The sequence below is a fragment of the Chiroxiphia lanceolata genome, chromosome 7 (genome assembly GCF_009829145.1).
Source record: "Chiroxiphia lanceolata isolate bChiLan1 chromosome 7, bChiLan1.pri, whole genome shotgun sequence".
Classification (NCBI taxonomy): Eukaryota; Metazoa; Chordata; class Aves; order Passeriformes; family Pipridae; genus Chiroxiphia; species Chiroxiphia lanceolata.
In genome coordinates this window covers 39266503-39282480 of record NC_045643.1, presented here as the reverse complement: position 1 = coordinate 39282480, position 15978 = coordinate 39266503, and the positions used below count along the sequence as shown (strand labels likewise).

Below are 15978 nucleotides of genomic sequence, written 5' to 3'. Positions count from 1 at the left end.
CTTAAGAAATCAATCAGGAGAAATCAACTCCACCCTCACTCCGATACTGAGTTACAGACACCTTCTGCTGTATGGCAGCACCCAGCAATCTCTACTGCCAGTTCAGGTCATTAACTGTCCCTGTACGTATCAAAAAAGGACAGCCAACCTTCAGAATTTAATTAATTCCTTTATCCCGTTCACAGTAACTCAGGGAACACCAATGGCGAGCGCTGGGCACGACCACGGTGCAGGCACACAGGGAACAGGGTCAGGATGGCTCCCAGCAGGAGCTGACCCTGCTCCCACTGTGGATACAGCCGCCCTAACCACACTGAAGGGACACTGGGTGTGCCACAGGGAACAGTTCTGCCCCTGTGATCGTGCAGGTAACATTTATAACACACAAAGGGGCCGGGTGCCGGCTGTACAGGAGGGATCTCTGGCCTCAGCCCTCGGGAAGGGGCTCCCCTCTGCTCACCCCACACCGGGGGCGTGTGGCATTAGCTCTCCTCAGAGCTGAGAGCCCGATTACAGGCAATTCTCCAGAGGAAGGAACTCTCCCAGGAGCCCTGCTGCTCAAACTGCCACATCAGTCTTGCTCACCATCCCTGTGAGAAGCTTATTCAGGGACAGAAAGGAAAACAGGGCTTAACGTAAACCACTCCAGCGCAGAGCCAGACAGGCATTCCAACCTGCAGATGGGACTTTTACACCTGGAACAGCTCAATTGCATCCCAGGAACCCAGGAGCCCACATTTGGGAGGTCTGAACAGATGTGTCTGGATGAGCTTGGGGCATTAGCAGGGACTGCAGAGCCTGGACAGTCCTCTGGCACCTGACGTGCCAGGCTGGCCTGGGCTCTGCCCTGGGCTCTGCTGGGGCACAGAACATCTCCTGTCGCTTCCCCCAGAAAGGAACAGCGCTGCAGGTGGGAAATGGCACATCACAAGGATGGATCAAACGCTGTCCCAGCAGCCACAAAGCCAGAGGGAAATTAGAGGCTCCAAACACACACTTGTGGGGTTTTCCTCCAGCGCTGTCCCAGACGCTGGGAAAGGCTGCTGGGAAAGGCTGCTGTTGGCTTCAAGCAGGACACACCAGGGCACAGATGAAAGGGGAAGGAATGCAGCCCATGCCGTTCCCAGGGAAGAGCCTATGCTTCCAAACCCCTCCTTTTCTGCGAGCAGGTACTGAAACCTGCTTCTCTTCCAAGCTGAGATCAATAGCTTGTGACGGCAATAGAATTTTATTTTAATGGCAATTATAACAGCAACCAGCATGAGAAGCACTACAGTCAGAAATAAGTCATCTTTCCATCACACAAATATTCTGAGTCACCTTTCAAAGCAGCTCAAGCAGGGTACAGTGTTTTAGTGCTGTCAGCACCATCTGACACTGTAAATCTGCATGTTAAGCCTCACTCTTGGTTTTCATAGAGGCCATAAACGGCACCTTTGGACCCATGCCCTTGCTTGGAGGGTGGGCTGAGGTCCCTGACAGGCTCTAGAACAAGCTGTGGCAGGAGCAGGAGCCCTTGACTGGCACGGGAGGAGCCAGGAGCATGTGACAAGCAGTGGGTATTGTACAGTTATCTGTCCAAGGAGTTCAATAACCCCAGGGAACAGTTCCCAGGGAACTGAGCGTTGGTAAAGATTCACAGGGACATTAGCTTCAAGTGGAACTAAAGGTTCCTGATCACAAGAAACAGCCTTTAAACTTAAAAGGAAACCAAGGGGCAGGGGGAGTTAGTCTATGTGAAACAGAAATGACACAAAAGATTTGTCAGCACAAGTTCCCACTTTCAGTTTCCAAAAGTTACAAAAGTCAATAATACAAACCATCTCGCAGTAGGAACTGCTCCCTCCTCAGTGCACTCCTTAACCAGTAGCTCAGCATTCAGTAGACACTTCCAGAGGAGTGTCCCACTCCAGATCCAGGCTGGTGACCAGCTCCCTGCCCCAGCAAGGTCCCTGGTGACCTCACCAGCTAACAGACCATGAGCCTCCTGTGCCACAGGCAAGGGCTCCCCTTCATCCTTTAATACACTCCTTACACTGCTCCACTTTCAGCCCCATGGTTCAAACCCAAAAACCTACAAAGCACCGTTTATATTCTGGTTTTCAAAGAACAGATTTCAACACCTGTTGTCAGTAGAGGTTTCGGAACAGAGCACCCCACGTGCCAAACCTTGGCCACGCGCAGCCCTCATCAGGCTGGACTCATGGGAGGGACCTGCCTGCCTTCCTTCCTTCCTTCCCGTAATGCCTGGCCCAGGCAGCTGCCAGACTGTTGGCTGGCTGTCATCTGGAGTTGTGTAACCCACTCCCACCCCAGACAACAGCTGACTGAAAGGGAAGCACCGCAATCGCCAGCACTTCTGTACTCAGGTACTTCCTAATTAGGAGGACACGGGGCTGGATCTGAGCAGCACACAGCCAAAGCTGGGGGAAAGAATGAGAGGAATGAGGGCAGGGTGGGGAATTCAGCCACAGAACCACGAGTCAGCCCAAAGCAAGAGGATGGTTTCGCAGCAGTGAAGGCACAGATGGATCCAGGCAGCAGAGCTCCGCCGCAGGAGCGCGTGCCACCATCAGACACAGAACCCGGGAAATTAAGAGAAGAAACCCAATCTGTTCTGTTGTACATCCCTGTGCTTTCCGAGGCCATTACCATGGAATCCGGGTGCTTCGCATTCCATCTCCAACGAACACATCTAACAAAGTGAGTCACTCAATGCAAGAATTAAAAATAGAAAACTTATAATCACCTCCACTACGGTTTGCATAACTTGCCATTGGAGCATCATCTAATCCCATCTTTCCCCTTCCTTCCCACAGCCTCTCAGGTAAGTTTGGGATGATGAAAGGCCCAGGTTGATGCCCCTCCGGGCTGAGCAGAGTCCTGAACTGGCCCTGCTCCTCCAAACAGCTGCAGTCCTACCCTCAGCTCCCTCTAATCCAGCTCTCATCCATCTTGAAGGACTACTTAGCAGGTGGCCATGGTGACAGAGCAGCAGTAAAGCCACAGTCAGTTCTGACTGTGGGTAACTTCAGCCCTGAAAGCTGTACTGTTCTGTTACTGGCAGTTTGCAGGGTGTGTCAAGGCAGGAAGAGGCCAAATAATGAGAAAAAGGGGATGTAACCAGAAAATAACCCAGTTAGCACCCCCTTAACCAGGTCATCCACCAGCTGTCTCTCACTTACCTTTGAGAAACTGGGAGTGGTTAATGTTACACAGGATGCCAGGCCAGACTAACTGATTAAAGCCTAAACCAACTCAAAGTGGAGATGCTTCCCCTGCAAGGCAGATCTCTGATGAAGGACAACACATCCAAGGAAGAGTTCTGGTGGATCCCAAACGCAGCACAGCAGTGTCCACCCTCCAGATCCTCTCCTAAAGCCCTCTGATGGTTTTCCAGGTTCTCAACACAAGTTTGGGCCCTGTAATTAAAGTCATTATCCAAGAACCACCTCTCGAACCAAGCACAGCATCATAACCCGCAATACCCAGACAGCTCCCTGGGTCACTGGTCCCTTTCAGTCCCTGACCACCCCACAGGTTAGTAAGTTCCTGCACACAGAATTCAAAACTCAACATCCCCCCAGGCCACTCAGCCCTGACAAGTGGAAGCCAAGCAGTACTTTACCATATGGGGAAAATCCTTCCCACGTTCCAGTGCAGGCAACCAGCTCAGCTCTCATGCCCAAAAGTGGTTGTAGCACTTGCCAGGCACAAAAATAAAGGAAAAACAAAGCAGAAAATAGGCATCCTATCCTCATTCCTCCTTTTAGTCCCACTGTTTCCGACTACTTCATCTGCCTTCTGTACTCAGACACCAAGATATTCCCACCCTTCACTAGATGACAGAACAACTGCTCTACACTCCCATCCTACAAGGAACAAACTTTTTTGGCTCCTCTTTCCACTGTTTGCCTTTTTAACCTAACCACTTCTTTTTCTCCTGTTTCATCACCCTGCTACAAAACCCAAAAGTTTTACAAATGATGAGGGGAAAGGTTCGATGTGTAAATCCTTCTTGGGATTTCAACAGCAATAGTCTTCCCAGAGAGAGCAGCAAGTTCCTGGGAATGAGGCAATACTACAGACAGGGATGGCTGTAATCCCAAGGACTGTACCTAAGGACTAACAGGAGTACAAAGGAACACCAACGTCAACGAGTATTTGGAGCTTTCCCGCCACACAAACATCGCAATGTATTAATCAAGTTCTAGATAAAAGTATTTCAATTCCCTCCTCTCCTACTGGAAGGAGTGGGAAGCCTCATCTCCAGCCTGAGCACTGACTAATGTGTGCAGGATGATTTCCATACCTTTGTGTTCTTGTGCAAACGCTGTTTCAACTTAAACAGTTCAAACAGTCATTTCTGCCTTCCCTGTTGGTGGGGGGGTTAATATCAGCCAGAAAATCCACCACACAGCACAAACACCATAAGCCAATTATTGTAATTAGAAAGAAATGTTCTTGTTAGTGACAGCTAATTTATAGCTGTTCACCCTTTTTTTCTGATATTCTTCATTCCCCTCATTTTTAATGCAGATATTTGAATAGACAGTCTACCAGTTCAGCTTGATCCTAATGCTGGTTTTCCTTCCCCTCCCCAGTCAAACACTCAGGGAGTGAGGATTAGAACATAAGGTGTTTTGCTTATTACAAGACTGGACACAGACCTTCACATACAAACAGGAACCTGCTCAAAAAACAGCTACAAATTAGGTGATTATTTAGGTGTGGCAAGGAAGTAGCCTAGTTTTATATCCTGGGATAAAGATTGAGACCTGATAGCACATGTACTAATCCCGGAGGAGGGGCCTGCATTCAGAATCACTCTGAAATCAGAATCAACACTTGGTCTGTGAAACCCTTTGCCAAGCACAGAAAACAGCCCAATCCAAGACTTTGTACCCAGCGAGTAGAGAACCATCACCATGGGCTCCATCCACAGGGCCCAGCTGGGACTTGGGGCCAGTTCACCTGGAAATCCCTTGGAGACAGCTGCATATTTGCTTGGGAATCTGGCTCAGGGATGGTTATTTAGGGACAGGGAACGTTTCCAGAATCAATACTATGATACTGTGGAAGAGATCTGATTACTAACTGTCTGTTTGTTACGTAATAAGAGCTGTTTCCTAAAGTAAAGCTTTCTGGCAGGAATGGGCTGCATCTACATCTCTAAGAGCTAATCAGTGGAGCCCCAAAGCCCAACAGCTGCTGCTGAAAACAGCCTCTGTGGTCTCTGTGCTCTGCATTGTTTACTCCCAGTAGCTCCAGTCTGGACCACAAACACCCAGGAAGCAGTGGAAGCATCTTCCACTTTTGTCCCATTTGCTTCAGCTTTGTTTTTCCAGCCTCTAATTTTTATTTCACAGAATCCCAGGATCATCTGAGTTGGAAAAGACCTCCCAGACCACTGAGTCCACCCTGTGCCCCATCCCCACCTCAACACCCAGCCCAGAGCACTGAGTGCCACAGGCAGTCATTCCTTGGACACCTCTGGGAACGGGGACTCCACCATCTCCCTGGTCAGCCCCTTCCAGTGCCTGACCACCCTTTCCAGGGACAAATTCCTCCCGATGTCCAACCTGAGCCTCCCCTGGCACAGCTGGAGGCCGTTTCCTCTCACCCAGTCCCTTGTTCCCTGGGAGAAGAGCCTGACCTGCTCCTGTTTGCCCAGCTTGGCCGTGGTCTCCCACTCTCCCAAGGCCACCCAACAAGGCAGGGCCCAGAGGCTCCCAGGTGGGTGGTAGGAACAGGGACCAGCACCCTCCTGCTCAGATCCTGCGCTCCCCTCAGCCGCAGGAGCACACCCACAATGACACAGCTGACCTCTGGAAAAGCGCAGGTTCAAACTAACAACCACAAGGCCAAGAACATACAGTAGATTAGTTAATCTACACACCTAGACTATCAAAGCTCTGGGTTAGACTGAGGACAGCACAGGCCATAAAAAGGGACAATGACTCCCCAGGTCCCACTGCCAGCACCAGGGTACGAGGAAGCTGTTGCTTAACTGAGCTACTTGGAAACACCAAGCCCTGTTTTGAAACCCTCCACAACGAGTGGAAGGAGAAAGTCACAAACGCAAACTGATGGCAGAAAAAGCACGTTTCTCTTAAATATTTGCTAAAGCTTGCTGAGACTTGTGTGGAGACAAAGCAGGCAGCAGCAAGGAACCTGTAGGAGCTGTCCTTTGGGAAACTGCTCTGCATGAGTGGCCTCTGAACTGACCACATCCAGCCAGCTCTCTGTGCTCCCATCAGTGACAGTCACCAGGAAGAAGTGGAGCTCTAGGGAAAACACTCCATTATGCGGCAAGGCCTAGCTCACAAAGTTATTATTACCGTGCTTCTGTGCCCACACATAATTAAGCAAAATGAAGTGTAAATCCACATATACACAACCAAAGTAACACCAGAAATTACATACGAGGTGTGTGCATAATTTTACATCGTAGATGTGCCTACTCGAAACTTCCATCCAACATCAGACTAAGAAAATTGCTAATTGTCTAACGTTAAAATTAATAATATCCTGGGTGTTGCTATTATAGAAGAGGCAACACTGGACTTTGCTTTAGCTATTAACGTGTAAAGATCCTGAAATATCAGACCAACTCTTTTACCAGCTAATTGGAGTCACTGCTCATCACTGAAAATTCCTGACGAACTGTAACTATGACTAAGGGAGGAAAATAGAAGTATAGAAATGAGCAGGGAAGAGAAGAAAATGCAACTACTTCTGAGTGGAGCAGAGCCCCCGCTTCCAGCAGCAGGTGAGAGGAGCTGCTCCCAGCTCACCTGTACTGCCTGTTTACAGTAAACAGCAGAGGAAGTTCAGCGGGCAATAAATCTGCCTGGCTTAAACCCGAGCTCTCCACACACACATTTACACCTTTTCCCACAGTATCAGGCTTACAAACGTTTACTGATAGCTTAGTAGAGATAACAACTAAAAAAATTTAGGCCTTGCTACACTCTCACCCAGCAGCGGTCCGACGAGTACGTTCGGTGCAAGTAGTAAGTTACTTTCATTTTCCAAAGTTCTGTGTAACTGCAGATATGCTATTTTTTCGCCCAGAATTCACATTTTTCCAATAATAGGAGATGCTGTTTCTATCCCCTCCATCCAAGAAAGAAAATACAGTGAAAGAGCTCTGCAACCCCTCTTATTTGTTATATATAGATACCTACAGGTGCTCAGGCAGCTGTCCATGGACAGGGAGACTCTGGGCTCGGTCGCTGTCTGTGGGACATTCTCAGGGAGCACAGGGACCACACACACACGGGACAGCTGCCAGGGGCTCTACACCACTTCCACAAAACTGCCACACACTCCTTTTTTTGGTCATTTTTTTTCCAACCAAAAGCTTAAATAAAACAGTGGGAGGAGGCTGGGAGCCCTTGGGTGTGAAAGCTGCTGTGTAAGATCGTGGAACCACAGGATGGTTTGGGTTGGAAGGGACCTTAAGGCCCATCCAGTGCCACCCCCTGCCATGGGCAGGGACACCTTCCACCAGCCCAGGTTGCTCCAAGCCCCGTCCAACCTGGCCTTGGACACTTCCAGGGATGGGGCAGCCACAGCTTCTCTGGGCAACCTGTGTCAGGGCCTCCACACCCGCAAACTGAGGAGGAATTTCTCCCCAACATCCCACCTACCCGTGCTGTTCTGCGAGCCTTACACACAGAACCATAAAACACCGGACTGGTTTGGGTGGGAATGGACCTTAAAGATGCTGCCGTCCCACCCCCTGCCACGGGCAGGGATACCTTTCCCTAGCCCAGGTTGCTCCAAGCCCCGTCCAGCCTGGCCTGGGCACTCCCCGGGCTGGGGCAGCCGCCGGGCCGGCAGGGCAAGGAGCGGAGCGGAGGCAGGAGGGATGCGGCTCATCTGCACTCACAATAAAGGCACCCCCGGGGCTTCCCCGCCTTCCACCCGCGTGTCCGGGCCGGCCCCGCTCCCTCCATCCCCCCGCGCCACCCCCGCGGCTCCGAACCCCGCTCGGAAATCCCCCCGAGAGCCACTTACTGCGGCAGCCCGCGGTCCCTGTGCGGGCGGCTCGGCGGCCGGCGGCAGCACAAGTAGGGAGGGCGGCTCTCTGCCGCCCGCCCTCCGCCTGCAGCAGCCAGCCCGGCTCCCCCGAGCTCCGCCTCGAACACCGCGGGCACCTCCCCGCCCTGCCCTGCCCTGCCCTGCCCTGCCCGGGGCCGCCGGTGCGGCCTGGCCCGCGGGAGGGGCCCGGCGCGGCCTCCTCATCCCCGGCCTCGCGTGACGGGGGTCGCCGCCCATGGCGGCCCCTCCCTGGGGCTGCTCGGGCGGCCGCGCCGGAGGCCTCGGGCCCACGCGTGGGGCCCGGCGCTGCCGCCCGCGCAGCCCCTCGTGGTCGGCAGCTGCCTGGGTGTCGATTTAAGGCAGTAAACAACTGCAGGGGTTGGATTTCACGGGTTTTGCAAAGTCAGTGATATTCAGGCCACCGGTGATGGGAGCCGTGTTTATCCCAGGCACACAAGTGCTCTTAAAAGGGAGTAAGATCTCAAGTGGCAGCTGGAATTTTTAGATGTTCAGGCTTAGAAGCCCTCAGCTGTAGAGGAAGGTTAGAAAATGAAAGGAAACTCACCAGAAAATGATCAATTGGTGTTTGGAGTACGATGTTTGTTTGGGTTTGGGGTACTGTGTTTTGTTTGGGTTTTTGTTTGTTTCTTTGTTTGGTTTTTTGTTTGTTTGTTTTTCTCTTTTTGAGACATCGTGAGAAAGGAAGAAGAATTGGGGGGGGAAAAAAGGGATTTGAATGCAATTTGTGGTGAATAATTGCAGCATGATCCAACACACACATGGTTCTACAAGTGAATGCCTACCCCATGTATGTGTTCTAACAAGTTCTGGGTGTGAATGCCTTCCCCATGTATGTGTCCTGATGTGGCACAAAATGTTATCATTTCATGCATTTCTAAAAAATATTCAAAACTTGATCATAAGTTTGTTAGAACTGGGAAAATCCTCTGCCCTCCCACCCCTCAAGGGTGTTGTCTACCCACATGAGGCTGTGCTGTCAGTTTTAATTTATGGTCATTTCTTATTGACTCCAAACAAGGCAGTTTATTAGCACAAAATGTGTCTACATTCTGTTTCCAAGTGAACGTTTTCTGCACCCAGCACTGCTGTGTCTCATCAGCTCTTCCATACCAGCAAAATCTTGAAGGGAGTAGAAAATGAGAATGTTATACTATTCTCCTCATAAAGAGAAATCCAGAAGTGAGTGAAAACTTTATAAGGATCACATTTCCCAAGCAATCTCACTTTCCAGGAGAGGTTGTCCACATGTTCACAGTGCTGTTACCAATGAACAGGGATGGGCTCTTCTCTCCTCCCTCCATCAGGCTTCTGTTCAACTACTGCTGTCTTTTCATCTTAGTTACTTTTTACCTCTGTTTTTATCTTAGTTACTCATTGGCAAAGATTGGGCTTTATAAGTTTGCAAAGTGAAAGAATTTTACAAGGGTAAAAAAAAAAAAGAAAAAAGAGATGCCTGAAAATACCGCAAAATTCATCCCTCTTGACTCTGCTTTTTATTTAATGCCTAGATGAAAATATTACCTCCCGAGTCTCCGTGTGTGTGGCTGAGTCCCCGGGACACCTGCCAAGACACGAATTTTAGATGCCCGAAATCATGTGCTCAGCAGGTGTAAATTGTGTGCAGGGAGAGTTCACCTTTTGTCCTGAACCCCAGAGGCAGTTTCTCTTCATTAGCAGGGGAAGATGGGGAAGGAGATTATCCTCGTTTCCTGACTGCATGCCAAAGTTATGTATCATAAGGAGAAAATCTGTTCATACGTTCACAAATATGTTTGCTCCTAATCTGTCTTCAGGAAAGTGTCTCTGTGAGGAGCAAGGGGTGCTGATGATTGCAGGAGAGCTGAGACAGAGGGACAGGAACAGACGCGGAATTTCTCTGCCGAGATTTTTTTCCAGTGGGATCCACGGTAGGTCCTCCCCTTGGAAAATAAAAGTACTTAGTCATGGCTGTGGTTAAACACTGAGATTGTTCCCATCTCGGGCTGCGGGTGTCAGGTGTCAGTCAAAGTACAGCCCTGTGGCTTCCCATGGGATGCTCAGTTTGCCAATGAACCAGGAAGCGTTGCTGGTGTTTAATCGTTTCCCCTACATGCAACAGATAAATCCCTCCAATGTGAGTCTGAGAATGAGCAAGGGGCTCCTTTTTCTGTTAAAACTGCAGAATGTGTTATCATCATAATCATGTCTGACTGTTTGCTGTTCCATCAAGATCCCACATCAGGGCTGAGCCACAGAAACAAATGCAAAAATTGCAGTTTTTAAAAGAATAAGGTCACGAGGCACATCCTGTGTGGCAGAACAAACACCATCATTAATTGGCCTCTCCCTGCAATGGCAGCACAGGCAGGGAATGGAAGGAAGGGATGTGGAGTATCTCTGTTTTTTGGGGCAAACAGCCGAGCTAGGTCTGACAGAAAACATGAATTTCCTTGGTGAAGAAAAGAAAGACAATATCTTTTAGAAAGCAGGGCTGCTTGGACTAGTCAAGAGTAGTTATTTTATCTTTAAACGTTTAAAGATCTTGGTTGTGGCAGGAAATATATATATAAAAAATCTATTAAATTTATTTCCTCTACATGTGCCAGAGTGAGAGATTATATGCAGCAAATGGACTGCAAAAGGCTCTTTGGAATTTGTGCTGTATTATTTTTTATTCTGAGACAATGACAGGCCAAAACAAGTCCTGGTGAATATACACCTCTACTGTTTATCCAGGTATTTTCTCCATTGAGTCGATTAGGAAAACCTTAGAAAACCAGTTCAAAGATATACAATCACTTTGAAAACCCCAGCCTGATATCCCAGTGCATAATGACTAAAGAGAGGATTTGAGTCTCCTGTTCTCTTCCAATGCCCATTTCCCTGGCGTTGCCTGTCTGATGGTGTCTTTGGGGCCATTTGGGTGGGATCTGGAACGAACATTTTCAGGGTGTCCGTGGGTTTATAAGGAACTTAAAAACAGCAACATCATCAATGGTTGTGTTGGGGGAAATTATTTTAAATAACCGTGTATATAATTGTCAATTTGGTTTTGGTGACCTTTAGTGCTCCAGAACTGTTCCACTGGGAGAAAAGGGATATTGCAAAATCCCTATGTTTCCCCTTGGCTGGTATCCGAAAGAATCAGCATTCCTGGATGTAAGTGGCTCCTCTCAGTGTCCAAAGCCCATGGATGGGATATCTCACCCCATCTTCCTTTAGCACCGTTTTTGACCACACCAGCCATCCTGCAGCTTCCCGGGAATTTCAGATCATACCTTTTCATCTACAGAAATACTTTTCCCTGCAGATTTAAATAATTAATTGGGACGTGCCTAGTGGGTCTTGAGCTAAACTTCAGGGAGGCAGCGGATACGTGTGACCAAGTGACCTTTTGCTGTCCTGCTCGTCCCCGCGCTCGCGCTGTGCTCAAAGGGACGCTGTCAAAATTGCTAGGCCTTAAAACTTTAACCCGCTCTGACAAGTTGTTCTACATTATAAGTCTTCCCTAAAAGATTACCACGATTGTTTTGTTTGTTTTGTTCCAACAATCTTTGCTGAAGGCTCCACAATACGGCTTCATTTGTCCTTTTGGGTAGGTGGATATTTTTAAATGCCCGGCTTATTCCGTGACCTGTTAAAATCAAGTTGATGTGCGTGTGCTCCACTCAGCGGAGAACTCGCCGGAGATGGAGCAATTCCTCTGCACTCTGGAAGAAGAGACAAGAGCACGCTCTGGAAGCCTTTATGAGGAGGCTTTTAGAAGCCATTTTGAAAAGCCAGTCGTTATCCTTCGGTGTTTTGGAAGTCTGGACTGGACCTCCCAGGTGATATTAGGTATGTGTTAGTGAAGCGTGGGTTGGTTCTTACAAAGAGGTTTGCTGTGTGTCAGGGCACTTGGAGTTACTCCTCAGGCATAATTTCTAAGATCTCCACTCACAGAATCACAGGATCACTGAGGCTGGAAAAGACCTCCATGGATCCCCCCTGTGCTCCATCCCCCCCTTGTCCCCCAGCCCAGAGCACTGAGTGCCACGGCCAGGCCTTCCTTGGACACCTCCAGGGATGGGCACTCCAAACCTCCCTGGGCAGCCCCTGCCAAGGCCTGACCACCCTTTCCAGGGAGAAATTCCTCCTGATGTCCACCCTGACCCTCCCCTGGCACAGCCTGAGGCCGTTCCCTCTCCTCCTGTCCCTTGTTCCCTGGGAGCAGAGCCCGACCCCCCCGGCTCCCCCCTCCTGTCAGGGGGTTGCAGAGCCAGAAGGTCCCCCCTGAGCCTCCTTTTCTCCAGGTTGAGCCCCCCCAGCTCCCTCAGCTGCTCTTTGTAGGACTTACATGATTTAATACAGCTCCACCTGAGGTGGATCAGAGCCAGCAGGTATATCAGTACCATCACACTTTCCCTGTTTTATATCCAAGGATTGACACCACACCCGTTTTATGGCGGGCGGCTGCACAGCCTCCATCCTGCCGCGTGACACGGGAACACATGTCCCTGTCAGCGGGCAGGAGGGAATGAGCCACATCCACTGGCCACACCCCAGGTGAGCCACACCCCAGGTGAGCCACACCTGCACTTTGAGGCTTGATTTGAGCTGTTTTACTGCTGCCTATCAACCTTGTTCCTCTCTCAGCGGCACCAGTTGGACTGGGGTGTGTGAGGCTGCGGTGCCCTGCAGGTGCCCTGGAGCTGCAGCATCCTCCTGGGAGACACACACTGGGGCACCTCCAGGTGCTGGTGGTGACACAGGAAGCACAGGAAGACACAGTGTCGAGCCTCAGCCAGAAGCATCAACATCAGAGATCATGGGAATTATTAATCAGCTGAACTGATCCTATGAATTTTTCACCAGTTCTGAGGCTCTGGACCATCCTATCCAATACTACAGGTCTCAGTTCTCTCCTCCGTGCATCACTCTGCTACTCAGTGAGTTTTAAGGGAAACCAATGTGAGCCTGGGTCACACAGCTTGGGAAAGGTTTTGCAGAGCATGTTCTAGAGTGACATTTGGTCCCCGGGGAGGCCTGTGAGTTGCCAGACTCCTCCCGGGTGATGGAGTTCCCTGCACTACGTCAGCCAACCCCCCCAGATGTTCTGAGCAGATGCAAAACATGCTCTAATGGACATGAGGAACTGACTCGGAGTTACTGACTGCGAGTGCAAGGACGGGTTTCACTTCTGCTCTGGGAACAAGTGGGACTTGCCAATAGTGCAAAGCGTGTCACTGTGGTGACCCTCTGTGCGATAATTCTCTAAGGAGTGGCAGTTCCATGGAAACACCGTGTTCTGCTCTGCCCTGACCTGCCCCAGAGAGCTGAGGGGCACCTGGGGACATGGCTCAGTGGTGAACCTTGCGCCGTGAGGGAACCTTTGGACTGGGTGAGGGCTTTTCCAAGCTACCCCATCCTGTGATTCCGTGACTCCATGACTCTCTGAGGACACGCTGCTGTTTCCCACATGGCTGTGCACAGATGCTGCCAGGTGTCCCCTGCCAGCCGGGCCCTGGCAGAGCCTCAGCTCACCAGGAATGAGAGAAGGTGACAGAATAAAAGTAGGGGGAAACCAGTTGGTCGGTGCTTTCTGTTTGCCTCCTCTTGGCTAACTGCTAGACACAGTAAATAGGGAATTAGGGGCTTCTCAATATGTATATTTTTTTATGTAAGTGCTTGGGGATTTCAGGTCCTGGGCTTGTCTGGGAACACAGTTTTTCTGGGCTTACTGATGCAGCCATGAGCAATAACCTAAATTGCAGTTTTTACTTGAAGTTTTTACAATGTCACCTTCTCCTGGAGGAAGTTTAGAAGGGAAGGGAACTGTGACGTGTGGTTACATTGTGGTGTTTGTGTGTGTCCACACAGGAAATTGGAACAGTACCTGTAGTGCCAGATTCCTGTTGGCAGAAGAAGAAAATACCTGCTTCCTCCTTTTCCAGAGGTGGTTGGTGGTCGGTGTTCCTCCTACCTGGGCTGTGTCCTCAAGCACAACTATTCTTTTTGTACGTAAATCTTAACATTCCCTTGATGTGAAACACTCGGTGCTGCCGTTCCTTGAACACTCCCCCTGACTTATTCAAGGAATAACATTTGTTTATCCCTGAGAAGATACAAACAGAATGCTTAGGGGGGAAAAAAAAAAAAAGTTTTCAAAGAACACGCTGAGAAAAAAAAAGTTTTCAAAGAATATGCCGAGAAAAAAAGTTTTCAAAGAATAAGCTGAGAAAAAAAAAGTTTTCAAAGAATATGCCGAGGAAAAAAAAGTTTTCAAAGAATAAGCTGAGAAAAAAAAAAGTTTTCAAAGAATATGATGAGGAAAAAAAGTTTTCAAAGAACGTGCTGAGAAAAAAAAAGTTTTCAAAGAATATGCTGAAAAAAAGGGTTTCAAATGCTGAAAAAAAGGGTTTCAAAGAATGTGCTGAGCAAAAAAGTTTTCGAACAATATGCTGGGGGGGAAAAAAGGTTTCAAACAATATGCTGCGAAATGGTGCAATGGAATAAAAATGATTACTGAAATCTCGTGTCTGTGAGGGATGAACAAGAGCAGGCTCTGTGGAGCGTGTGACGGGGACATCATACACTTTTCGGGGGGGGGGGGGTGTAATCCTTTAAAGGAAAAACGTGTAGCAGGCATTCCTAAGTTTCTAACGCCGTTTTTCCCCGGGAAATAACGGCTCCGAAGTTGCTGCCTGGGGACGTGGGGGGCTGAAAAAAAGGGTCGTAAAACAGGCGGAAAAGGGTAAAAAGCGCGGGGTGAGCTGGGTTCAGGCAGGGGCGGGCGGGTCCCTCCGAGCGCGCATTGGTGGTTCAGTGGTAGAATTCTCGCCTGCCACGCGGGAGGCCCGGGTTCGATTCCCGGCCAATGCAACTCGATTTTTTTTTTTTTGCGGGCGGGAGGATCCGGTCGCGTTTTTGGGGTCGCGGCGCTTTCGTTTTTCCCCACGGGGAAGGGGGGGGTTCCCTCGGGCGGGAAGAGGCGCCGTCGGGATGTCCACCCCGGCGGCGCCTCTTCCCGCCCGAGGGAAGCCCCCCCCTCCCCCCGGGCGACCTATCCCCGGGGATGACGGGAAAAATAATAATTAAATTAAAAAAAAAAAAGGCAGAAGGAAAAGAAACGCCTGGAGATGCCGGGGATTGAACCCGGGACCTCACACATGCGAAGCGCGCGCTCTACCACTGAGCTACATCCCCGGCCGTGGGGGCCTTGCCGCCCGGCGCGCTCATGAGGCCGCGGCTGGGCCCGGGGCCCCGCCCGCCCCGCCCTCCTCGTCCCCACACGACTCCCTCTGCCGGGAAGGGGAGCGGGGATCCCCCGGGAACGGGAACAGGGATCCCCCGGGAACGGGAACAGGGATTCCCCCCCCCCCCCCCGCCAGGAGCAGCGCTGTGTGCGGGGAAAGCTCGGGGCCTGGGGCAGCCCGGGCTGCTGAACCCCGCCCGGGGATACCCAGCCGGGGTCGGGACTGGCAGGTTTAGAGCCCTGATACTGAACGGGAAAGAGCCACCCCCCCAAAAAAAAAAAAAAAAAAGGCAACTTCCATGAGCTTTAGCAGGAGCTGCTCTCTGTTCAGGTTTATTTTCAGAACTGTCTCCATCTCCATGGTACTGCCAGTCTCCCTCAGCGTGTGCCTGAGCTATCCCACACATCCATGGAGTCATGGAATGGTTTGGGTGGGAAAGGACCTTAAAACTCATCCAGTGCCACCCCTGCCATGGGCAGGGACACCTTCCACCAGCCCAGGTTGCTCCAAGCCCTGTCCAACCTGGCCTTGGACACTTCCAGGGATCCAGGGGCAGCCACAGCTTCTCTGGGCAACCTGGGCCAGGGCCTCCCCCCACTCCCAGCCAGGAATTCCTTCCCAACATCCCATCTAACCCTGTCCTCTGGCAGTGGGAAGCCATTCCCTATGTCCTGTCCCTCCATCCCTTGTCCCC

General features: G+C 50.4%; 1 protein-coding gene, 1 long non-coding RNA gene and 2 other non-coding genes across 5 annotated transcripts in view; 2 read left to right on the top strand and 2 right to left on the bottom strand.

Annotated features, from left to right (window-relative positions):
• The window catches only part of GPD2 (glycerol-3-phosphate dehydrogenase 2), a 49720-nt gene extending 41572 nt beyond the window's left edge, over nucleotides 1–8148 (bottom strand). Inside the window, exon 1 of the mRNA XM_032692970.1 lies at nucleotides 8026–8148. The gene's annotated coding sequence lies outside the window, so the exon portion shown is untranslated. The remainder of the gene's footprint in view (nucleotides 1–8025) is intronic.
• Nucleotides 6988–14174, top strand: LOC116789299. 2 transcript variants are annotated; one of them, XR_004357967.1, is made up of 6 exons: nucleotides 6988–6998; nucleotides 8499–8590; nucleotides 9864–9977; nucleotides 11649–11886; nucleotides 12470–12594; nucleotides 12685–14174. It is a non-coding gene; the product is annotated as an uncharacterized LOC116789299 (long non-coding RNA). The 2 variants fall into 2 exon arrangements; XR_004357968.1 differs by lacking the exons at nucleotides 6988–6998; nucleotides 8499–8590; nucleotides 9864–9977 and adding an exon at nucleotides 10661–10785.
• Nucleotides 14175–14839: 665 nt separating this feature from the next.
• On the top strand, nucleotides 14840–14910 carry TRNAG-GCC. The gene has a single exon. It is a non-coding gene; the product is annotated as a tRNA-Gly (tRNA).
• A 252-nt stretch (nucleotides 14911–15162) lies between these two features.
• TRNAA-CGC lies at nucleotides 15163–15234 on the bottom strand. The gene has a single exon. It is a non-coding gene; the product is annotated as a tRNA-Ala (tRNA).
• Between the last annotated feature and the right edge of the window lie 744 nt (nucleotides 15235–15978).